The 25,158-nt window shown below is 42.6% G+C and overlaps 1 protein-coding gene across 4 annotated transcripts in view; it reads left to right on the plus strand.

Moving 5' to 3' along the window:
• Window positions 1-8,112: 8,112 nt before the first annotated feature.
• ADGRG2 (adhesion G protein-coupled receptor G2) overlaps window positions 8,113-25,158 on the plus strand; it is a 101,124-nt gene continuing 84,078 nt past the window's right edge. For all 4 annotated transcript variants that reach the window (XM_019529222.1, XM_019529223.1, XM_019529224.1 and 1 more), the window contains exon 1: window positions 8,113-8,281. The gene's annotated coding sequence lies outside the window, so the exon portion shown is untranslated. The remainder of the gene's footprint in view (window positions 8,282-25,158) is intronic.

Here is a 25,158-nt window from a genome sequence, read left to right on the forward strand (position 1 = left end):
GGAGCTGGAACCAACTTCCAAGGGAAGTGGTGCTGGCTCCTACCCTGGGGGTCTTTAAGAGGAGGCTTGATGCCTACCTAGCTGGGATCATTTGAGCCCAGTTTTTTCTCCTGCCCTGGCAGGGGGTCAGACTTTAAGATCTATAAGGTCCCTTCCGACTCTACTTCTATGATTCTACAATTCTATGACCCCAGTACTCTTTCCTGCCATGGCAGGGGGTCAGACTTGATGATCTGCTCAGGTCCCTTCTGACCCTACCAACTATAAAACTATGAAACTATGATGTATCATAGTAATGTCATGTCTGGCTAGGAAATATAAAAGAGACACAGTTCATTTTTCAGAAAGCCAATTAGGAAATGAGTTGTTAAAATACAAGATGTGAAGACCTGGCCTCTAAGCAGTTAATGTATGATTTCCTGTTGACTTCATTAGAGCCAGGATTTCTCCCAGTGTTTGTAACTACAATTTTAAAAAAGCATTAGTGAGAATAAAATACTAAAAATATTGGCAAGTACTAGAGACCCAGCACCTTTCTACTTCCAGAATATGTAAAAGTAGCAATGCTAGTTTATAATATGTATACCAGTCTCTTCAAACTAGTGGATATGTTATCTTTTGCTGAGGAGAAGCAACTTTCTGGAGATTCTTGGTCTCAAGAATAAGTCAAATTATTCTGTTTGACATCATAAAAGCTGTCATAAAAGATGATGTGTTGTGTTCATATATTGTTTCCCTTCAGGGGAATATTGCTTACTAAGCGTGAATGTGCAGTCTGCTTCTTCAGAGGTCTAGGACTCAGTGTCACAAGGATTCACATTAAAGGAAGAAATGAGCAATTTTTAGCTCATTAAACCAAAATAAACCTTTTGGTGTTTTCTGGAAAATGTGATAAAACTAAGTGGAGTGAAAAGTTGTTCATTATTTATTTATTCAAGCCTGTGTCTCCGCCCCCGTGTATTCTGCATTTCCTTGATAAGGCTGCTCATGGAACTCAGCCTTTGGCTTGTATGTGACAGTGACAATTCTGGATGTGGTCCTAGAGCTATATGGGTGGCTTAGCCTTGTCCGAGTCAATATACCAACTTTTCAGCTCAGGTCAGCTTTCAAAATGGACTTTGGGAGTGAAGATATTTACTTAATTCTGGTCCTCATTTACTTACTACTAATTAAATAAGAAAGTTTGTTTGGTTAAGCTGTGAATATGTTATTGAATACTGCCCAATTTTAGATAACATGTTAGATGATTGTAAAAATAAATTAAGTAGACATTTTGGTTTTGCTTGCAAATTACACAACAATTTCTCTCTTTATTCCAGCCTTAATGATTTAATACTTCCTTAATCAGATAAGCTTCTATTGATGTCTTTCTCCTAATACTGAGCTTATTCCAAAAGTAGAGGGAAAGGAAATTCTTATGGGGAACTTTATGACTAGACTTCAGTACTTAAATTCATCAGGTGGTTGGTTTTCAGAGGTTTTATATATTTAGCCAAACAAATATATTGCTTGTGAAAAAGTGTTGGATTCACAGCTTGTGTGAACATCTTTTGTTACCTGAACAGGTATCAATGCTTAAAGTTTAATACCACCCTGTCAATGTGCCTTGAGTGAAGCTAAGATAGTGCCTCACTGTTCACCTGAAGCCAATTTTTAGCCTTCCTGCTGTCCACCCTTGCTGTTCTGCTGCTACCTTTCAGCTACCCTCTGTATACTGACATTAACATGACTTGTCCACACAACACACTCAGTGTTGTGTTGCTAAATAAATACATACACATATATATACACATACTGTTCTCTTGTCAGTGAGGGTCATAAGCAGAGGGAGAAAAAACATTTGGCTGCGGGGGGAGCCTGAGCGCACGCCAAGTTCTGATTGTCCTACGACTTGGCCCAGTGGAGCCACATTCACCATGAATGGGGTCCTGGCTGGGCCAGGTCATGGGACAATTCCCATAGTGCAGGAGGGACCACCGTGCCCCTACCTCACTCTCTCTTGCACTATGGGGGTCTCAAACTGTCCCCCTCCCCCTCAAGCCCAGGCAGTCATAAAGAAAGGTTGAAAACAAAAACTACTCTGCACAACTGCAGCCAGCACAGCCGCAGGCAGGTAATCTGTGTGTGCCCACCCTTCCCCGCGCTGCAGCAGCCTGCAGCTGAGCTGCCCTACCCTACTTACTGCCCTGCATTTGTCGGGGCTGAGCCTGGTTAGGCCCCCACTTCTGCCACCTATGGTGAGGGTACAAACCCATAACTCCAAATAAGACAAGAGTGAAATCTTATTTAATCTCATTTAAATCTTAGAGTACTGAGGAGGAATATAATAACCTCTAGGATGTGGATGTGCTGCAACTATGTTATCTTAAACTGGCAACACAGTGACACAGATCCAGCATAATGACTTGTCCACCTTCTGAGCAATGCAGGAGGTAGGGCCAGGATATGCCTCACTTATTCCTGGCAGCTGTAATGGTCCCTTAGGGCTGTAGGCAGCTGGCATGAATTAGCAGCCCTTAGACTGGTCTAATTTATGTGGGCAAATGGCCCTTTATCCCAGTGTAAGTGACTACCTAAGGTGCCAAGGAATAGCTGGCCCAAGATCTGAAGAATTTAAATGTAATCCTCAGCTGCAACTTAGAATCTGGGTCAACTATTCTAAGATGAAAGACAGATGCTAATTTAAGTTAATGCAGCCCCTTTGACCACAAGTTATATCATTGTAATTCTGCACTGGTGAAACAGGGGTGGTGCAAACTACAACATCATCTGTGATACTTGTCATTCGTGACCATGAGGTTAACCATGCTTGTGCACAGTATATCCTGTTTTGCTACATAGATTGTTAAATGTATCTTACAATCACCAACTTGACTTCCATGGATAAGAGCTATGTGGTATGTAATGTGAATTTACACTGATTGGCTCTCTGTTCACTAGCTGCACTAACTGAATTATTGCAACTACATGACATATGGGCAGCACAACAGTGTAGGCTAACATAATGATGGAGGAACAGAAACTTTGTGATGGTGTAAACATCCATGCACCTCTGAAAGACATTTTACATATGCATTCAAGGAATTTTTCAAGCATGACGAGCTTGCTAGGGTGTTGCAAATGTTACGCCTAGGGTAGACAAGTCTTCAAAGGCACGTACCCTTTACAAGTAAGAAAAAAGTGTTGTATTTCCATGCAGACTTCCCACCTGGAGGCCTTTCTGCACTGACTTGTTTGGGAGCTTGTGATAGCAATAGAGCTGGTCAGGAATATTTTTATAAAAAAGGTTTACTTTGGAGGAAAATGCTGATTTATCAGAACTGAAATGTTTTGTGGACAAGTATTGATTTCAGTAAACTTGTGAAGCATAGGCCATTTTATTGCCAGCTGTTGGGTGGGCTAATGCATTTCTAGGGCTTTCAGGCTGCATATCGAATTGACAGAGTGGGAAGTCCAGAACTCCAGGGAGTCGCAACTGAGCTGGGAACCTTGAAGATATAGGTCCCAAGCTCAAGTTCACTTAAAAAAAAATTTTAAACACGGAATAATGTATTTAATTTTAAAATGTTTTCTCTATTTTGCCTTCCATAGGAAATTTAGAAAATTCTATGTTTCATTCTAACTTAAACAATTTATTGTAAAAATTTCAGAACTCTGTGCTGAGCAGAAATTCTGGCTTTTGGCCAAGATAGAGCCTACCCCTTCAGCTCCTCCCTTCACTGTGGGCCTTTCACCCAACCTTGACTGCTATTATGAGGCATGATTAAGGGCTTGGCAGCACAGCTTGCGGGAAAGAGCAGGACAACCTCTTTTCAGTTGCCCTTGTCTTTCACTATGCTTTGTTTTGCTTTCAACTCCTGATGCATCATACTCCCTTCCCAGGCCTTTTTCTGCTCTCTTCCTTCTGTTTTACTTCTCAGTTTAAATTTCCTTTCTCTCCTTTTTTCTCTACCCATTTCTACCTGCTGGGCATGTGCTGTGCATTAGTAATGAGCAAGATAGTCATCTTTTAAGTCTGATAGTAAGTAGATGCAGGTGTACCCATCTAGACTTAATACTTTATGGAGGTGAAGTAAAATATAAGATGTGGCCAGGCATTATTCTATTCAACTCTGTAAACAGGGCTAGTAGGCTAGTAGGACCACTGGAAGCCCATCAAAGCTTTAACTGACTTCCCCTACTTCCCTCATGAGGTCAGCACTGAAACTTTATCAGTTAATATTATTACCTGTGCAACTTTGTTCTCCATCTTCTTTAAGTTTGGCCAGTCCCCGGATGTTGTACACTTTCAAAACAGGCCAGTGTTCTGGGGTGTGGTGAAGTCTTTCTGAGGTTCTCTGAACAAGAAGAAACAACTGGGATTTAGGGTGGATCCAGTCTTCTTGATCATTCAGATCGTAAGTGGGGAGAGAGAAGGCTTTGTTCACATAGACAGGCCTGGCGTGGGGAGTGAAAAGAAAGCTGTAAGTACTACCATATTTACCTAGATCCAAGATAACTTCAAATTTAAGATGACCCCCCAATAATTAGATTCTATAGATGGAAAATTACAAATGTGTTATAATTTTCCATGTATAGAATCTAATTAGTGGAAGGTTATCTTAAATTTTTCTCCCTGCCTACTGCTGTGGAAGGGGAAGCAGTGGTGAAGGGCAAGGTGTCAAACCCCTGCCCCTTGCCCCTGCTATACCTGTCCCCGCTATTGCCTGTCCCCACTGCCACCTGCACTCCCCAGTGCCTGCTTCCTACCATGTGCCCCACTGCCATGAACTCGCCCTGCCACCTGCCTGCCACCTTTGCCTGTGACTGCCCCTTCACTCCCTGCATCTCTGCCTCCTGTTTCCCACTGCAAGCTGCCCCCTGGCACCTGTACCTGACCCCTGCCACCTGTGCCAGGCCCCCTATTCTCTGCCCCCACTTACCTTCTACTGCAACTCTGGCTCCAAAGCAGTAAGCAGCAGCCCCAGCCCAGCCTGGCCAGGGAGAAGTGGCAGCAACTTCTGGCTTCTCCAGGTTGGGGCTTGAGGGACTGGAGCTGAAGCAGATGGTAAGTGGGAGTAGAGGCAGCTGGGAGGGGCAGGGTGTGTGATCTCCCACATGCTCCCTCCAAGCTGCATGTGCTAGTTTACCCCTCTTACTGCCCAGGGAATTCAGAATATTCCATTGGCTAGAGTACAGAAGGATGGAAATGGATGCTGTTATTAACCTGGATGAAGTCATGAGTAAGTAGAGGCTAGTGGAGGTTTGTGAAATAAAGATCCTTCTCTTTCCTTCCAGGAAACCCATTGTATAGCAACACAAAAAACCCTGATCCTTCTCTAAAACTATTTCTATAGAAAGTATTATTTTTAGCAGAGACCCATCATAGAATAATACCAAGATGCCTGTGGAGCAGAATGCTTACATTTATTTCTTTTTTTGGCTAGGTCATACTAAAGAAGAGATGCTGTAGCTTAACACTGGAACACTGCAACCTTTTCCTAACCATGTTTATCCCCAATATTTCTACTACTCGGTGAATCAGGCTGTTCTTTCCCAAACACTTTTCCTTAGCTTTGGACACAGAACCACAACTGCACAAAAGCACAATGATAAATATGTGTTAACTTGGCATTTTTCCACAGTCTCAATGTGGCCTCCAAAATTTCTTTCCTGTGCCCCTCTATCTTCTAGGGAGATGAAGTAGTTTGGGAGTTTGCCTATCCCATATTTTCCTTCCCACATCTCCACATTCCAGGTAAACTTCTGTGGGGTTCCCATTCTTTCTGCCAAATTCTCTGTTTATTGCATGCAAAAACTAGCTTGCTATAGGCAGATACCCAGTGAAGCAACAGAGCTTCTTTGCTTCTTTGGAAGCTAAATTTCTAGCCAGTTTCTAGTCAATTTCACAGTACACACCAGACCTCCTCTCCCACTGCCTGTACAATAATTCCATCCCCTCTCCTCTTTTCCTCCTATCCTCCCAGAGTCTTAGATTTTTTTTTAACTTTTAAACTTAAAATAATTCCTGGTTAGCAACCTATGCCAGGGTGTTTAGTTATTTCTCTGTCTCTGAACATTGGCTGGAATATCATGTTGCCTGGACAGTTCATAAAAATCCAAGACTCTTGGTGTTAAATTTAAAGTCTTAACAGTTTGGGCTCTGCACAGCCAGAGTTTACCAAATCTCACAGTCTGGGGAAATGGAGGGTCTCAAATTGGGAAAGACATGCTGGACAGCTGATTTGCTTCACTTGGCAATGTCTATTTCTAGCCTAAGACTCTGCTCCTCTTCCACTCTCCAGTGGTCAGCATAATCCCCACCCTACCCTGTCTCTGGATGCTGATAGCACTCTTACTGCCTCTGTGTAAGGATACCATCTGCCTCTGTCTGACAGCACCCTTTCTAATTAGAAGGCCCTGTTTGATGGTAGTAAATCACGTTACATACTTTTTGATCACTAGTCATGCTCATTAAAGAGACCATCCTCTTTATCCCTTCAGCTAACTACAGAACTATACAAAGACACCGTAATACCATAAAATTATGAAAATACTGTTTTAACAAGTTGGTCTTGCTTCCTTATGACTTTTGTCTATTTTTCATTTAGTTTTCATTTTCATATGAACCTTAGCCATTTATTTCATAATGTTGACAGATTCAATATGAGTGTAGTTTGGATACTTTTGTAGAATCAGTCTACCAATTCAGTTAAATATTATTTATGGATCAAATTTTCCAATATGTTTACCTTTCTTTGCAATAGAAAAAATGCTGATTTGTGGTGACTCTCTATCCAGGAATTTTCATTAATATGAATACTAATGTATTATAAGATTTATATTAGGTTTATACTATAACCCAGTATACAACTGAGGTTAATGAACATCTCATATTTGAGTTTGTTTATTAATTCAACATATAACAATATTCTTTAGTGTGCTGTGTCTCCTGTGGTTTATATGTAAGGATGCAGAGAGAAATATACAATTTATATTTATTGACTATCCAACCATTTTTAACTGAGTCATCAAAGCTCTACTGACCCTAAATTTTTTTTTGTTTTTTGTTTAACAACCTCAAGGAGAATGAGCCATTAGGGAATTTCTGGTCCTAGGTTTTCTTTATTTTTCTGCATCAGGCAGAGTGGAAAACACCCACAATAAACCCTATCAGTCACCAAGTGAGGAGTCACTATATAAACCCAAGCCATATAAAATGCTTCCTTGTCAAAATTTCAGGGGTGTTGGTTGTAGCCATGTCAAAATGTGTTTTATTTTAACTCCATTCACATCCCTGAGATTTTAGGAGAGTGAACAAGAGGAGGATGCATTATTACTACAGTGTTTGAGTAAGAGTTTGTTGACAGGACAATGATCCCAAATTAACTAAGAAAGTATGTGTAAAGTGGGCTAGGTAATCTGCATCAAAGCCCTGCATAGACTATGTTATTCAGAATTACAGCCTTAATGAGCATATAGATGTGCAGAGAGCCTGCTCTGACATGCTGGGAATCCAGTCAATGCTACTCCTAGGACTAGGGTGCCTTACTGGAAGGACCAGATCCTCAGGAAACTGAGGCCAGCCTGGACAATGTGTCACCCCTCAGCCCCATTTCATTTCCCAGGATGTCCTCCCCTGCCATAGCCCTGCCCCCTGTCTTGGCACCCCCCAGCATGGAGATGCAAAGCCCCTAAGACTTGACTGAAGACTTCCCCTCACAAAGGCAAATGCACATGACTCTTGCATTTTAAAAAACCCGCTGGACGACTGTATAACTCAGATTCAACATTTCATATTGATTTTAATGAATGCCCTACCATTTTTTCCCCCAGGTGACCCTCAGCAATCTCCTGGAGATTTATATCTAATTCCCGGAGACTCCAGGGCAGTCCTGGAGGGGTGGGGACCCTACTCCCACTTTAGGCAGGGGTGGGGTGCCATACCCCAGGGGTGAGGGGTGGGGGAGGGAGCCAAGTTGCTTCCCAGGCTCCCCTGAGGAGGCTTTCAAGGCAAGAGAGCGCCGGGCACCAGAGGTGGCCTCCCTGCTTGAAGGGACAAGAACAGCCGCGAGGCAAAGGCGGCAGGCGCCGCCCGGCGGGAGGAGGGAGGGAGGGAGGGAGGAGGCGGCTGCAGCCGGGGCGGGGAAGCAGCCGGCAGCCACCTGCGAGGAGTCTCCGGGGCCGCCTAATGCCCCGTCCCCTGTCCCCTCCCCGCGCCGCCTCCTCCAGCCGCGCCAGCCGCGCCGGGCAGAGCACAACAGCTGGAGCCGGGCTCGGGCAGGGGCTGCGCTGCCCGCAGGTGAGTGCCGGGACGGGGACGGGACTGGCTGGGTTTAGCCCTCCAGCCTCCTCTGCCGTGCGGATCTGGGGGCAAGCAGACGGGGCGGCGGAGCCTCTGGACACATCTGGGACGCTGCCGAGCAGCTGTGCCCGGGCAGAGGGCGCCCAGCGGTGCTCGCGGGACAGGGAGAGCCTGCCCCCCTCCACGGGATCCAGCTGCCCCTGCCCGCCACGTGGCTGGGGGACATCACACAGGCTTTTAGCCCACCCCACGAATGGGTGTTGCTGCCCCCCAGGCACGGGGGGGAGGCGGGGGCAAAAGGGTGGCTTGACGGGAGGGGCTGCCAGCTGGGTTCGTGGCACCCCGAGAGGCACCCTGATGTGGAGGTGAGCGTGCAGCAGGCAGCGCACTGCTCTTCCGGTTTTGGAAGCGGGTGTGCCCCCAGCCGCTTGGTTTCCAGTAGGTTTTGGGGTAAAGCCTGGCTGGCACCTCGGTGGTGACTCCGAGGCTGGGCGTCTGCCTGAAGGCCAGGCATTGACTCCTAGAAAATGAGGGTTGGAGGGTACCCCAGGAGGGCGTCTAGTCTACCCTCCTGCTCAAAGGAGGACCACCTCAACCTAGATTGTCCCAGCCAAAGCTTTGTCTACCCGGGTCTTAACAACCTCCAAGGATGGAGATCCCACAGCCCCCTTGGGTAAAGTACTATGTGCTGACCCATTGCAGCACGGAGCACACTCATTCTTGCTGGGATTGCATCCCCTCTTTGCATGCAAGGAGCAGAGGGAGTGTGATACCTTCCCTTTGCCCACAGCAGCTCAGAAATGGGGCAACACTGAATGGGAGCGAGGCACTGCCTCCAAATCAGAACTGCCCAGAGCTTAAATGCTGGAGGCTGCAAGTGAAAGAGGAACCCTGGTCATACTCACTTCTCTCTCGCTTTCAGCAGCCACTCTCTGCTGCTGTGTGACACAGGCCTGTTTGATGCATGAAGTTAACATGGGCTTGATGCCCTCAGAACAAGGGTTAGACTGTTCCCTTATTAGAGGGGGCCATTGAGTACATGTCAGCTGAATTCAGAGAACAAGATGAAAGATAACAGGGAAGGGAGTGAAGCTTAGAGGTTAAAATGAGTGCTCCAAAGCGGGCATGGAGCAGAGCACACCAGACAGCACCCACTATCACTCAAATGTGTCTGAGTGGATGCTGCACAGTGAAACTCTGCCCAGGGATGTGAATGGACAGGAAAACTCACAGTTTCCGGGAGTCATCCCCCACACAGGCAGAGCCTCTTCCTGGTCAGATAGATCTCTAGCTTGGCTGGGGCCAGGAGGAGGTTGATTAGGAGGTCCTGGGACTTGGTAGGACTACAAATAGTGGGGCACTGGGCAAGATGGACTTATGGTCTGACACAATCAATGGTAGTTCTTATGCATATTCAGTGATACATTTTTCATCCTTCACCGACTGGTTGCTAACTGGTTTTATTAAAGTGATTCTACATTGCTTTAATACAAAATATTTCTGTTTTTATAACACAAGGTTTCTCATTTGCTACTTACTGTTGGCTTATGCAGGTGAGGATTTTTGTTTAGGGTGGATGAACACTAAGCAGAACAGTTGTACACTAAGCTGTTAATGCTCTTTGGCTGCATCTGTGAGTGAACTGTGTGATTCTAGCAGTAGTAAGTGCACATATCCATGCTAGCTTTTCTAGTTGGAACAGGTCAAAATGGTAGTGAAGATGTGGCAGCATGTCTTTGTGTGTGGGCTAGCAACTAGCACACAACCCAGTCAAAGACCCTCTATTTAGTTATCTGTGCCAACATGTCTTCACAACTCCTTGTTACCTGTGTTATTTAGATTACACTTTATTCTTGCCCAGGCAGGAATCACACTTTCATCTTGCTGTATAGACACACCCAAATGGCGTCATTTTGTTTGTCACCATAATGTAGCAATTCTGCTAAGGTTCCCTTTTCTGCTTTTATACCCTAAGATTGTGGATAGACTTTAGCTTGCATTTTTGAAGTTACAAGTACCCTTGTCTTCAATGATGTCACTGAAATTGTTTGCAAAGATAAAGCAAGCAGGGTTTGGCTCTGTAAAGAGGGAAAAATTTAAATTTACTGTTAAACTTCACAGTATAGAATCAGAAGTGTGAGCACTGAGTTAAACCTAAGAACAATAACTGAACTTTACCATGTTGTCGTTACAATATTTCACATTACCAGGAAAACCTACATATTGTAATTTATGTCTGAAAATAGACTGCTGAGTCAAATATTTGAAAGCAAACACCGATTATATGTAAGACATATATTGACATATTGAGTTTGCTTCTGCTACTTCTGTCATGGCAATCAGATTCTAAATGAGCTAATACTATTTTAAATAGATCTCCACATGTCAAATGGAGCCTGTGAACACAATTTCTTCTTTTGGATATTCCAAATTGAATTCTAGGATTTAAAATTTTAATACTTTAAAATAATTAGGTTCTGACTGTGCGTGAAGAATCAGGAAAAGACGGAGTTCCTATTGTTAAAACTAGTTAGCTTGTTATGCCATCTATACTGTGTGTTCTTTTAGGCAGAACCCCGTTGAAAACAGTGAGAAGTTTGTCTGAGGAGTGAAAAATTGAAGGATGTAGTTGAAGAATTACATTGCATAAATTTGGACAGCTTATAGCTCTGAATATGAGACCTTTAGCTCTAAATATCAAGCCTTTGTGGTAGCAGAGGGGTGAATCCTGATTTTTTTGCTCGTTAGTATTCCTTCCCAGATGAGAATGATCAGGACTTGCTTGAAATCATAAAGTAATAGCCCAGTTTTACAGCTTTGCATGACTTCATTGTGGCTGGAATCTACATCAGATCAGAACCAAACAAGCTGTTCAGTTCCACAGATTAAGTTCATTTGAATTTAAAAGATCCAGATGTGTCAGCCTTTTCAAATGTATTTGGCTGCTGTAACGTTTGCCTTAGTTGTTCTAGTTATTGATGGGATCTGACTAGATACGCAATTCAGGTTTTTGGGGTATGAGCGGCGCTGCTGCCTTTTCAGTGTTCGTTTGCTGTCCTCTTTGTGGTTGGCTCAAACTGGTGGTGGTCATCTCTTCTGCTCAATAAACTAAGATATTAGCTCTGTCTGGCTATGCCTGCATAACAAACTGAGTGATTCTAGCACTAATAAGCATACATCTTCACGCTAATTTTAATCTAGCTAGAACATGTTAAAATAGTAGTGAGTGTTACTAACTTTTGCTTTCTGCTTATGTCAAGCATATGAGATATTGCAGAACAAAGCTAGAAAAGCAAACTTATAAGATGTTCTTATATAAGAAGTCATTCAATCACCTGAAGAAGAAGCAGTCTGGGGAAACAGATCTAAGTGAGATCATAAATAACACAGTTTAGAAATAAGTTTGGTGGAAATAAAATGTATTTATTTAATAGATTTCAGAATAAATTACTAGAACTTGTTCTTAATATTTATATTTTGTGCTGTTAAAATGAGATAATGTCATAGTTGCCAAAAAACTAACCAGAAATGTAGCATTAGACATGTTCTCATTTACAGTGTTTTTCAGGGTATTCATTGAAGAAGAAACTCTAAAAGATGTATATGTGCTAGCCAGAAAGAGTCACACGTGACCAGGAATTAGTGTTTAGCAGCAGTACATACCACAGAGCAAATAAAGTGAAAAAATACGTACATATTGATTAGAAAAAATAATTTTGTGCACCACTTTAAAAAATAAAATACTCTTACTCATAATTTGGATATTTTTAAGATTAAAAAATTTCCATGTGTACTCTTAAGTGAATAATTTATTTTGGCTCTCTTCCTGGATTTATTAGACTTCTGGGCATGTCAGATTATGAATACTGCCAAATTTCACATTTTAATTTCTGTCTTCCAAGATCTAGAGTTGGAATAGCTTCCTGTGACTTTTTTGCAGCAACTTAATTCTGGATGTAAACTGATTTCAGCGACACTCAAATATATTTGTCATGTCTGAGATTTTGACGAGGATTTTCTGCTGCTGTTTATGCCCTGAGTACCCCATTTATTTGCATAATTTGAGTGAATTTGTGAGGTTATGTTTCCCTGCTTCATGTTCATGCTTTGCCCGATTAGTTCTATCCTTGGTATGGTTAGTTTTGAGGGGAAATAATTGTTTTCTTATAAATGATAGCAGGCAAGCAAGAAGTCAGATTTGAGTGTCAGCTTTTTCAGGGCCTCTCTGTGTAAATATGTCCTCTCATCTCACATACCCACATCCACACACATGCACTGCAACAGCCAGGAGTGACAGCAACTAGATAAAGCTTTCTGTGGTGGTCAGGGGCAAAGTGTACCCAGCCTCTTAAGGACGCATACACCAACATTACTGTAGTTCCTCAAGCATTGCTGATATTGTGCTCCTTATATCAAATTATAAACTGATAACACTTTTCAGTTCTTACATTCTGGCCATTGGTGTACCAATAAAATAATCTGCTACATATTGCACCTTCCAGCTCAGGGATTTTCAACAGCTCTAGGAATGGGAGCCAAGAGACATGCTGAATCCATAAAGTCAAAAATGAAGTTTAGGAAGAAATCTCACGGTAGAATTTCACTTTCAAGATGTTTCTTTTTGGCTGTTCCTGCTGTGTCAGCCAGAAGAGCTTGAAAAGGAAATCAGGGGGAGAGTGGGAACAGCTGGTCTATAAACTGAGGAAAAAAGACTATTTAATTTTCTTTTATTTAAAGTAAGATGGAAAAAGTTTTCAAGTATAACCTTTCAGAAGGAAAAATGGAAATGTGAACTGAGCATTCTTCTTTTCCTTACTCCTTTACAGTCTGCCCAGTTTGGAAAATACCTACTTTAATCTTTGGCTTGATAGTGTATGCCCTGTCTTCAAAGTATTTTTGTGCCCTACTCTTGCCTGCATGTTAAATTCAAACCCCATAAATGAAAAATGTGAAGGCCTTGCAAAACTTTGTCCTTCCCTATCTTTGTGCTTTCATCTCTCATAGCTCCTGCCCCAGTCCCTGTTTCTACATTTCCAGGTACGTGCCTATCTGTATGCCTAGAATCCTTTTCCTATTTGCCTCCTTGTCAACTTAGATGAGGCCCTTTGGGAGCTAGTCTGCCATGCTTTTACTGTTCTGCTGCATGCGACATGCTTCATTCATGACATGTATAAACACTATGCCTCATCAAAGAAGTGCTAATATATATATATATATATATATATATATATATATATGAACCTACCAGTAAAAATATTCTTTACCGGAGGAACTAACAAGACACATGTCAGGAATAACAACTCTACCATTTCTTGCATCCCTTCCTGCTGTCCTTCTGTAATTTTATTTAGCATTTAAGCTCCTCACATCAAATGATATGTTGCCTTTTATGTTGCAATAGATCTCTTGCTGGGAAATACTCCACATGTATGGGAATTTCTTGGAAGGTGTGTAAAGATCTGTAAGATGCTTCCTCTGTCATCTCTCAGCTTAGGGGTATGCAAGGCAGGGGAAAGGGAAGAGTATTGACATTGGGCCGCTCTAACTTACACCAGGACCTGAATCATTTTCAGAATGGCCTTTGAACAAAGTAGGCACCTAAGTGGCTTAAAGCAGTATACATCCCCATTTCTGCACTTATTGCAGGAATACAGGAACAAAGAGTTAGGGCCTCTGGGCATGTCTATACTGTGGATGTCTCTCAGCACCACCCAGTTGCCCATTCTTACTCATGTGCTCCAAACCCAGAAGTATAAATGAAGCTGCTCCAGAGTTGTCCCTAGTGGCTGTTCTGAAGCACTCCAGAGACTGTGGTTTTGAGAGCTCGTAGAGGAATGACCTAAAATGTTTTCACTGGTGTGTATCTGGGCTTGGAGCACATCTGCAGGAGCAGGTGTGGAGGGTGGGCTTGGAAACAGCTTGGCTGGGACATGTGGTGGCAGCATAGACATAGTTTGCCTCTGCAAAGCAACAGCCTTATTTTTACTCCCATATAGACAACCTTAACATGATGCAGACTTTTGTATTAAAGCCATATTAAAATTAATTACAAATTCACAAGATAAAAGGCTAAGGTAAAATGTGTTGTTTCCAGCTCCCCTCACCCACCTGCCAAGAATTTATTTCCATCTACAACTTAGCTGATGTTGTAAGAGGGTTGTGAGACAGCAGCTTGAGTACTATACATGTAACTATGTTCTGCTCCATGGAAACACCTAACATATAACTTTATTAAAAACAAAATATTAAATCTCTTTGGTAAAGAGTTTACAAAAGAAGGAAAGACATTGTTCTTGTTTTTAACTTAAAATGGTTGATATCACTTCAGTTAAACTTTACTCATTACATGTTAGAAAGACTAGCTGAAATGTATGTGCAATTAGTGAAGCTAAAGTAAAAAGTGGTATTCTAACGAACAGGGAACCAAATTTCACAGGAGGTATGTCTGTTTTTGCAGCCTTTATTAAACACTGCCCAGTATTCATGAACACCAGGCTGTTATCAGTAAAATATTTCTTTTACTGTGTTCAGGAAAACATTCAGAAAAAATTAGGACAATATTGTTTAATGGATACAGCTACTTCTGTTCTTAAGTCAGTGGATACTGTATGTGCCAAAAGTTACAGTGACATAAGACTTTCCAACATAAGTATCCTCCCCATTACATCTACCTCATCCAGCCACGGTATAAAAATAATATAGCAGTTTTACTACCCTCTGCTGCCAATCCGGAAAATATCAGAAGCCAGTGGAAGAAGCTGATAGTTTTATTCCCCATAAAGCAATAAGGAGCTGAGTGGGACCTAGACATGTGCAGTGCTATAAGCATCTTCCATGCATCTTGCTCCTTTCTCCCTCCTAGCAGTTGACTCAGACTGGAGTAATACAGACTCTCTGTTGTCACAGAATGCAGGAAAAAAAAGATTTGCCATTCCAAAAGTACTATCTTCGTTGACAATGAAAACTTATCAAAATTGCAGTAAAATGCTAGTAGGATAGGAATATATACTCAGTGTAAGACAGTATTAAAATGTAATGATAGGAGCGTGATCTACTGGAAACATACTTAAGTTCAATTAGCAAGACTGGAACCCTTATCCATCTGAAGTCATTGGCACCGGGACCAAGATTTCACCATATTTTTTCCCATATAACTGTTAATATTCTACTTCTGTAATAAAACAACCAACCCCTCCCCCCCAAAACCTAATAATTATATAATGTTGGGAAAACAGTTTTATTCATACTGAAGGCTTTTAATGGGGTGATTGCAAAATAAGACATACACAATAGGCCCAGTCCTTGTTGATGAAATAATCCTAATGGGACCAGAATAAGTTTAAGTGCAACAGTAGACACATTGTGGTTAGATATAAATGGACAACCATGAAGATTATGTCCGAATTCCCAGAGGAAACCCCTTGTTTCCAGTGGCTTATGTTTTTGTCTGTAAAAAGTTGTGCTGGTTTAAGTTTGACTTAACAGGATCCAATAGTTTGTCAATTAAATTTAAGAGGCTCAAAAAAGTTAAAGAACTGGTTTTCATATCCTTTTGCATACAAATGTGTACAAAAGGAATTGTAAAGTTTTACTGAAATTTTTAAAATTGAGTTTAACAGATAGGTGATACTTTGTGGCATATTAATTTCATAGACATTTCATAGACATCAGGGCTGGAAGGGACCTCGGGAGATCTTTGAGTCCGGCCCCCTGCCCCCCTAATGTTTATATTGAACACATTCTTTTTTATCTTTTTCATCTTTTTCACCATAAAGACTGAATTTGCCTTAAACTTATTGAAAATGTGTCTGCCAGGGCTAGAAGGTGCCTTAGGCCCCTCTTGAGTGCACTGCCACGGTTATAGGTCTAGCTTCCTAAACCAACCTCTAGGTAAATTACACAGTCCAGTTATCTTAGTGATCCTCTTTAAGGGTGCTGTGGCATCCTGGGATGCCTTGAAATCGCTTCAAGGGTACTGTACAGTGTACAATGTTAGCGTTGCTAGGTGTAAAAGCAATTCAGGAGATAAGCCTAGAGATTTCAAATTGGAACTTAGTGTTAAAAAGATTCTGACGTGTTGTGGTCTTTCTGAGTTTTTTTTGGTAAAGAAGTATTGTTGTACTATTTTTCTGTAGTAAAAAAAAGGAGTAAAAACTAAAAGCTAGCATTTTCTGAAGGATGCCCGGAGACTAGTGAGGGGTGCCTTGAGTTTAAAAAAAGGTTGAAAACCACTGAGTTAGCTGTTAGAGTAGGTTACAGGTCTTCTTCCCTCAATATGCAGTCAAGTTCAAAACATAGACCCAACTGTATTCAGCACATTTAGTAAGTAACTCAAAAGCACCAAGCTCAAAAAAAATATTTATAATTCCTATACCATGAGCATTGAGGCAATGACCATCTGACATCAACTTTATTGGGCTGGCCTCGTCATCCGTATGTCCAGCTTCAGCTCCTGAAGCAAGTCTTAATCTCCCAGCTCAGTCAAGGCATACACTCAAGAGAAAGTGTTTTAAGGACATCCTTAAGACCAACTTTGAAAAAATGCAACATCAACTAGTGAGAGACTGCCACCCAGCACTGTCCCAAATGGAGGAAGAGTCTGCTGCAACGTTTTCATTACTTTGATAAACTTATGACAACAAGAGGAGACAGAAAGGCAGAAACAGCATGTTGCAGACCAAATCAAGAATCTGGAGCCACTTATCCTGCATAGAAACACATGCCCAAGTTGCAGCAGAATCTGTTGGATCCCAGATTGGCCTCATCAGCCAATCTTCAGACCCACAGATAAGGCAATCATCCTCAACTGCGAGGGACTGCCAAAGAAGATGTAATCTTATTTTTACCTAACTGTTTCTTACCAGTTCTTGTAATATAATCCCTTCAGACCAAATAACTCTATCTGGCAGAGAGAAGCAGCCTGTCCTAATGCAGCAGGCTTCCTGATTCTGTGTCAGTTGGTCTGTCAGCTTTCAGTGACACATCCACCAAGTAGTCTTGAGCCACTTTCTCCACCTCTCCCTCCTTTTCTAGTGCCCTTGTGGTTTAAGATTCTCTTTTATCCTAGGCTCAGTCTTGGAAAGAGTAAACTGTTCTAGCCAGGATGGAGCCAGTGCAAAGGATAATTCCCCAACTGTTACCTAAGGAACCTTAATGCTGCTCTTTTTTCATTTCTTGTGGGTTGCCTCTCTATGGTCTTGTTTGATTTAATTCCTTGGGCTTTTGTAGGTTAATATCAAATAGATTGCCTGAGTGATGTGTGATATTTATCTATTTATATTGGGGTGGGCAAAATACGGTCTGTGGGTCAGATGCGGCCTGCCAGGCCATTTTATCCGGCCCACAGGGCCCCCCAAAATTTAGAAAATTAATATTTATCTGCCCCTGGCTGCCTATCATGCAGCCCTCAATGGCTTGCTAAAACTCAGTAAGTGGCCCTCTGCCTAAAATAACTGCCTGCCCCGATATATTTTTCTGTCTAAACAACCCTCCAAAACAAACAAATACACAAAATACTACACACAGTTCCCTCATTCTCCATAGTATCCTTATAGGCAAAACTTCTGTGATAAATTCTTCTTGTGCTTGAATAGTGATGTCAACGTATGAAGTTCAAAAAATTAATAAACAGCACTATTGCACCGTAATAAGACAATAATTGATGGAAGTCTTTTGTAATTCAAGTAATTAGCACAATGTAGGTCATATCAATAATCATATGACATTTCACTAAGTGTGACAAAGAACTGAGGTGGAGTTCTGTTCCTCTTTGTATGCATAAGTGGCAGCTTTCCAGCTGTGTAAGGGTTGGGTTTTTTTTGTACATTTAGGCTGTATACAGACATTTGGGGAGGTTAAGGGGCTATTTTTAGTCCCCTGACCCCCAGATGAACAACCCCCATCCCACTTCTTCCCTTACCCCAACTTACTTGCTTTGCTCCCAGCACTGGTGAACACTGGTAAAACCGGCACTGGCAAAACTGCAGTGGCTTGTGGGATGGGGGGTTTGGTAGACTTGGGGGTGGCTGTCCCACTGGATGTGGTGAGGGGGAGAAGCTGGGGCACTGAAAGTAGTCTGAGCTTGGGGAGGGGAGGGAGGAGATAGGAAACGCACAGCCCTGGGGCTGGGGCGAGTGGCTGAGCTTTCCCAGCCCTGGGGCTGTGCTGGGAACTGTGCAGAAGTTCAGGACAGTTAGATAGGTCTAAAAGTGGCCAACCTGATCTAAGTTAACCCTAGCTCTGAGGTACTGTAGATCAGGTTGGCATTTTTAGACTAATCTAAGTGTCCTGAACTTCTGTACAGTTCCCAGTGCAGCCCCAGAGCTAGGAAAGCCCAGACACTGGCCACACATTTTGCTTTTCCTACATAGCTGTCCTGAACTTCTGTACAGTTTGCACTTAGATCCACCTAGCTAATATAAGGCAAACTAAGTTAGATCAGGTGGCTGTTTTTAACCTGATCTAACCTTCCCCTAACCTCCCAAATGTCTCTACACAGCCTCAAGCACAGTTTGTGCTTCTTTTATCACTGCAGTATGGATGGGTAAGCATGCTCTGTCTACACATACCTGTACAACAGGCTACACGCTAGCTAGGAACACATGCAGGTGCATACACACTTTCTGAGCGTAAGTCCTGGAAAAATGGCAATGGGAGAGGTGCCTCCTATATTTTAGTCTCAATTGCTGAATGGTTCAGGAACTTACCTAAAAAGCAGGAGGCCCAGGTTCTAAGCCCCTCCTTGTCCACAGCAGGTTTCTCTATCTTCCCAGTACAGTAGTCTAACCACCATACTACAGGTTAACCATTATTATAGGAGTCTATTCCTCATTGCTCTTTTTGAAGCTGAGCCACTGAACTTTACATTAAATAGTCATTGGATCAGGTGGATGAACTCTAGTGAGGAAGTTTCTGTTCCATTGCAAGTAAGAGCCCATGTTAGAGCTCCAGTTCACTCACTTGCACCACTTCCAGTTTGAGTTTTTCACAATGGCCTCACATATTTCCCTTTCTTGGCTGCCCAGGGAGCCAGCTTCAAAATGAGTGCTGGAGAAGGGACTGGCTAATGCCTAAAGTTGTGGTGTGGTAGTTAGAACACTGTTTTGGGCAGTCAGAGAAATACAGGTCTAAACCTCCTCTGGACAAGGGGGTGCGGGGCCTAGAATGTGCTGGTCTCCTGATTGCCCTAACCACTCAATCCTTGCAGCTGAAACATAGGAGGGTCCTTCTCTTCTTCTGTCATTTTCCAAGACTTAAGCTCAGGTATGTGCATATGTAGCTGCATACCATCCCAGCCAGTTTGTAACCAGTGCCTATGATCAGTCTATGCCACAGGTGGACAAAATACAGCCCATGGGCTGGATCTAGCCTGCCAACTGATTGGGTCTGTCTTGCAGGGGGCACCTACCAATTGATTTGATCTCGCCTGTGGCTGCCCCTGCAGCGCACTACATGGGGCCGAGCCCCACTCAGGTCATTTTTTGCCGGGGCTGCTTCCAACGTGGCTGAAGCCTCCTGAGTGCTGCTTGGTTCTTTTTGCCTCCAGCGGTGGCTCATCCTTCTGCTCTTGCTGTGCCGCTTTCAGCCAGGCAGCTCCTGCCCTTGTGTGTGGGACTCTGGCTCCAGCTTCTGGCTGCCTTCCACCCATTTTTCCTGGGGGCAGCCATGGACTGCGGACCCTGGCATGCGCCCCCTGCTCCCTCCTCCCTTCCACCCAGCTGGGTCCTGGGGCCTAGCACTCAGGAAGCCTCCTCTCCCCCACAAGTGCACGTGCCCCCAGACACATGCACACACCCTCTGTCCCCCCCACACACACACGCCACAGGGCAGGGGCCACTCTGCGGTCCCATCCCGTGATCTCAGCCTTGCCCACCTGTCTTACTCTAGAACACCGCTCCCCACCTGCCCATGGCCCCATCCCACATAGGGAGTTTTGGTGAGTTGTTGCGATGGCTGGGGGGTGCAGGGTATTGATCTGGCCCACAGCACCTCATTAAAACTCCCTGGGCCCAAATAATCTGCCCCCCCACCAAATCTATGCACACATTCTTGCAGTCCACACAGCATGGGTAATAGAATAACAACCTATGTGTAGGTGCTAAAAATGCCACTTATGTGGCTAAAAAATTGCCAATTGGGTATACAAAGTAAAATGAAATTTGTCTTTGCAATTTAAGCAGTCAGCAATATTCCCCCAAATTCTTTCAGAGTTCATGCCCTGCAGTAACTACAGCACATGCTGAGCTGCAATGTACTTTAATACATTCGGGCTGCTCAGCACTTGTGCTTAGAAGTTTCTGCATAGTGAATTTGTATCAGATGTGCTCAGTTTACAAATAAAAATATGTTGTTTTTCTAACTGCCAGCTTTGCAAATTCAGCCCAGGATCTTTGAGTCACGCTGTGTTCTTTCCTTTTCCATGATCATGAGTAATAATGGTTATGCAGGGTAAATTTTACTTTTCCTTGCACCTGCAACCCTATCATCTCTGAATAACATCTTCAGTTACACCTTTATAATTCCATTATGCTTCACGGTCTTTATTCCAAGCAAAGAGGCACAAGTCTCAATATGCGTGTTCTCAATCCACAAATCTATTTGTAGAATGACCTGAAGTGCTAGTAGTAGTAAGCAGTTCAAGTAGGGGTAGGGCAAGTAGGGCACTAGTTTTGGGTGCCAAGTGAGGAGGGGCACCAAAATGGCCCTCCAGCCCTGCGGAGTCTGATCTGGCAGTAAAAGCAGCCCTACGGTGATGCTTTTGTAGCAGATTATAATGTATACATTTTGTTAAAAGCCTATGATAGGTTTGTCTATTCTACCAGTTTACACAGAATTCAAACAGATCATATTGTCTGATGATACAAAAATAGATAAAATGAAACAGTGGACAATAAAGTGCAAGAGGGGAATTCTGTTTGATTTTGGCCCTTATTCTTTGTGTAAGTAATTCAATACACCTCCGGAGTATAGGGCAGGCTCTGACTTGTTAGAAGATACATTCTTTTTTCTTGAGTAGCCCAGTATTTAAAATCTTTCACCAGCAGAGAAATCCATTTTCCTCTTATTTCTTAAAAACAAACAAGACCACAAAGAGCGATTTAAGTCATTGATCTCATTGTTCCCACAAGAATATATTTTGTCCAAATATAGAGCATGACACCACCTGCCCAGGATGATTGCAGTTCTCATTAGAATTAATTGCAGGATCTTGTACTGCATTCTTCAACACATATCTTGTCTTAAAGTTAGGGGAATACTGGGTTAGTGAGTCTCAGGCCATTTGTCTAAAGGAGATTATAGATGATATTTAATCACCCAAATAAGGGTTTATTTGGAAAAGGAGAGGCACCTAGAATGTAGGTGTAAAAGATCTAATTTTTATCCAGTAGTTTAGAATTCTTATTTGAGCTAAGGTGTTCACATTAACCGGTCCTATTTCAGAGCATATAAGCCTCCACACCCAACATAGAATTAGTTAGAGAAAAAGGCTACCTTAAAAAGTAATTAGAAATCGTCTCAGTTTTTGGGTGGACCACAGAATCAGCACCCCATAGCTCTGCTCCAGACAATAAAGTGGATTGTACCTTAGATGTATAGACCTGCCAGTATTACCCTTCTGCCTGTCTTTTTTTATATAGAACTCCACAAATGGAGTATTTTACTCTAGTGCTTACATTTTCAAATATGCTTATTCCAGCTCAGATTGTTATTAAAATAGATTACAAGGTGCTTAAATGAAGGCACCACCTCTAATCTTGTTTTCTGCACAAATCAAATTTGTTCCCTCCTTTCATTCCCAAAACACCAGTGCCTTGGTGGTGTTGATTTCTAAGCTATTTGAGTTTCAATACTGCTGAAAAAGTATCCAATAACCTTTTGAGATGTATTTGGGATTGCCATTAAAAAGGCTTTATCTGCAGAAAACAAGACAGAGATAGTGTGTTGTTCAGTATCATGGGCGTGTGGAATTCATTCCCTGTTTGCATGCGTTTTAAATCTTTCAACAATAGATTAAAAAGTGGTGGCACAAGCAGGCTTCCTTATCAAACTCCAGTCTTAGTTGGGAAACTATTTGGGAAGCTGTAATTACCAGAAGACATGGTTTCCAAATGTTTTGGACCATCTTATACAAATTGTATCTTAATTTGTCATTTAAAAGGGAAAACAGATCAGACTTAGACTAGTCTTACGTTAGTGACAGCTGTTTATGCATTTCAAAGACCACAACACACACTATTTTCCTTAGAGCCCTTAATTTAATTATCAATAAATACAGGAACAGATCCTTAACTGGAATCAGTGGGATTATAACAGTTTCACCATCTGGAAATCTGTCCATATGGTTGTTCATATTCATGATACCTACTTGAGTTTTAGGGCCTCCCCTAGATCCTTTGTTTCATTCTTGGACTGGAGTGGTTGTAGGATTCTCTGTACTACGGTAGTCTCTTGGCAGTAATTACCTTACCCCCCACATCTGCCATTAATTGTCAGGTCCCTCCCAAGAAAGAAAAGCTGATGACTACCAAACCCCAATTGTGATAAACTATGAAAGGTTAAACTTAAATGTGGGATAGAAGAAGGCACAGATTGGATGAAGATGGAAAGGGAAAACTTGGCAATGCCTTTGTTAGAAGGCCTGAGCTGATCTGGCCCTAACTGAATTGCTGAAGGCCATGCAGTATTCACAGCAGGGCTGGAATTACAACTTGTCTTTTTGGACTCTGCCTTTGAACACCATCCTTCAGACTACACCACCCTCTCTCTATTATTTCTGCCGGTTGGACCTTAACCAGTAAGGAAGGTTATATTAGGCATGATGGAGTAAAGAAGATGAGCTTTGATTTGGAAAGTGGGCAGTTTGCTTCAGTACTGTTGCAACTTTGTGATTAAATGTCTGGTTGCTGCTTTGAGTATTTCTAGGTTTAAGGGCAGTTCACTCTTCAGCTGTGGGGCTCTACATAGCATAGCCCCTTGATGATCTTTGTTTTGAATTTGCTGTTTTAGGATATTGCTATAGAATAAACCCTTTCACTTATAGAAGGTGGGATTTTTAAAAAAAAAAATCTTTCCATCCACATATTTTCAGAGCCTAGAGGGCCCACTGGGTTGGTGCAGTAAAGACAATCCAGTTTTCATAGCCAGCAGTGAACAATGGTTAGTATTCACATCTAGCTGCATTTGGTATTGCAGCCTGAATGACCCATTTTCAACTCATCAGTCTGGAGCCATAGGATATTAACGCACTGCTATCCTGCTCCAGATTTACTTATAAAGTTTATAGTTCATTTACAGTTTGATTTTGTTGGGAGTGATTCATTCCAGGTCTAGGAAAGCTCGATGTATATACTTACATAAAAACTGGCAGGGAACTCACAACTTTTGGATTGATGCCTCTTATCTAAATCCTGGTAAATTATACCATGGATTCCAAGATTCTGGAGCTTATCCATTGATAGTACACGTCAAAGGGCAAAGATCAGTCAGAAACTAATACCTCCTATTTTTTCCCCAGTCAAATATTATTGAAGAACTATTAAACTTTTGTGGAAAAGTTGTACACCATTGTTGAATACAGTATTTTTCAACATAGTCTCTTTTTTGTCAATGGCCTTCCACTGGTGATCAAGGGCATGCATGTATCCCAACATTATAAGAGTCCTTTTCCTTGTTGCACAGACACTGTCACACAGCCACTTTGCTCCCGTCTCATTCCAAGAATGTCACCCATGTAGTGTATCCTTCATCCTGCAGGCTGTCCAGATGATGGGGTGGCACAGTCCATCCAAATAATAAGATTACCAGTGTATGGCATGTGGACTAGTGTTGCCATCAATGATAAGATTTATATCCTTTGTTGGTTATGTCTGTCATTCTAATATGTTGTTTCTTTTTGTTCAGTTTAGGTTCATTCAAGCTTTCCTGTCAGTGGTCTGTCTTCTGCTGGTTAACACCTCTCTCTCTCTCTCCCCCTCTTTCATATACATTCACATATATTCATACATTCATACTAATTGGTGACTCGCATGTCACCCATCAGTAATCCGTTTCTTCCAAGTCATAACATATTAGGGACAGTAGAACGTTTTGGATTTAAGTGATTCAAAAAATGATATAATCTGCTAGTTTTGTCATCCACATTGATATGTCTAAATCTTTTCTCTACCTATTGCTTCTCTTTGGTTCATCCTTTGCATCTCTGTGTAATTGGCACTGTCCAGGTATATGCACTGGATCTTTCCCTTTCAGATAACCTTAATTATTAACACCCTGATAGACCTTGCAAAAAAGTACCTACAGCTATGGCTGTGGTTACAGCTGCAATTACGAGTTTCAAAACAAGTGCTTGAAGTTGGCTCCTAAACTCTGTTTTACAGATGTAGCTAGATGTTACTGTTTGTTTATTTTAAAGCACTGAGCATCCCATTTACTTTCAGTTTATAGCTCGTTGGCAGATTAAGATTTATTGTGGCCCTGGACAAATGAAAAATTGGAGGTCCCCCCACACCCCATTGGAGGCCCCCACCCCTGATTCAACTGCCTGTCATGGAGTGGGGCCTGCGAGCGGCCGTGAGCTCACTAGCGCCCCCTTGCTGTGACAAATATGGTGATCCAGCACCCTCTTCTCGTCCGCCACGTCTTTGTTCTTATTAAGTTCAGTAAGGGAAGATGCCTACTTTCACCCTTGACACCGCGCTGGTATTACCTCCGTTCCAAGTGGGGTGCTCCAACACCCCCAGCCTTATGGGCAATGCGTGCCTCCTACCTCCCCTTTAGCACGCCCCAAGCCTCGCAGCTGTTCCTGGACATTGCTCTGTCCTTGCCCTCCGGCACCCTCTCTGGCGCCCCTTGGGCTCGTCCTGCCCCGGTGCCTC

Source organism: Crocodylus porosus, unplaced genomic scaffold, assembly GCF_001723895.1.
Source record: "Crocodylus porosus isolate Cpor-Errol unplaced genomic scaffold, CroPor_comp1, whole genome shotgun sequence".
NCBI classification, from domain to species: Eukaryota; Metazoa; Chordata; order Crocodylia; family Crocodylidae; genus Crocodylus; species Crocodylus porosus.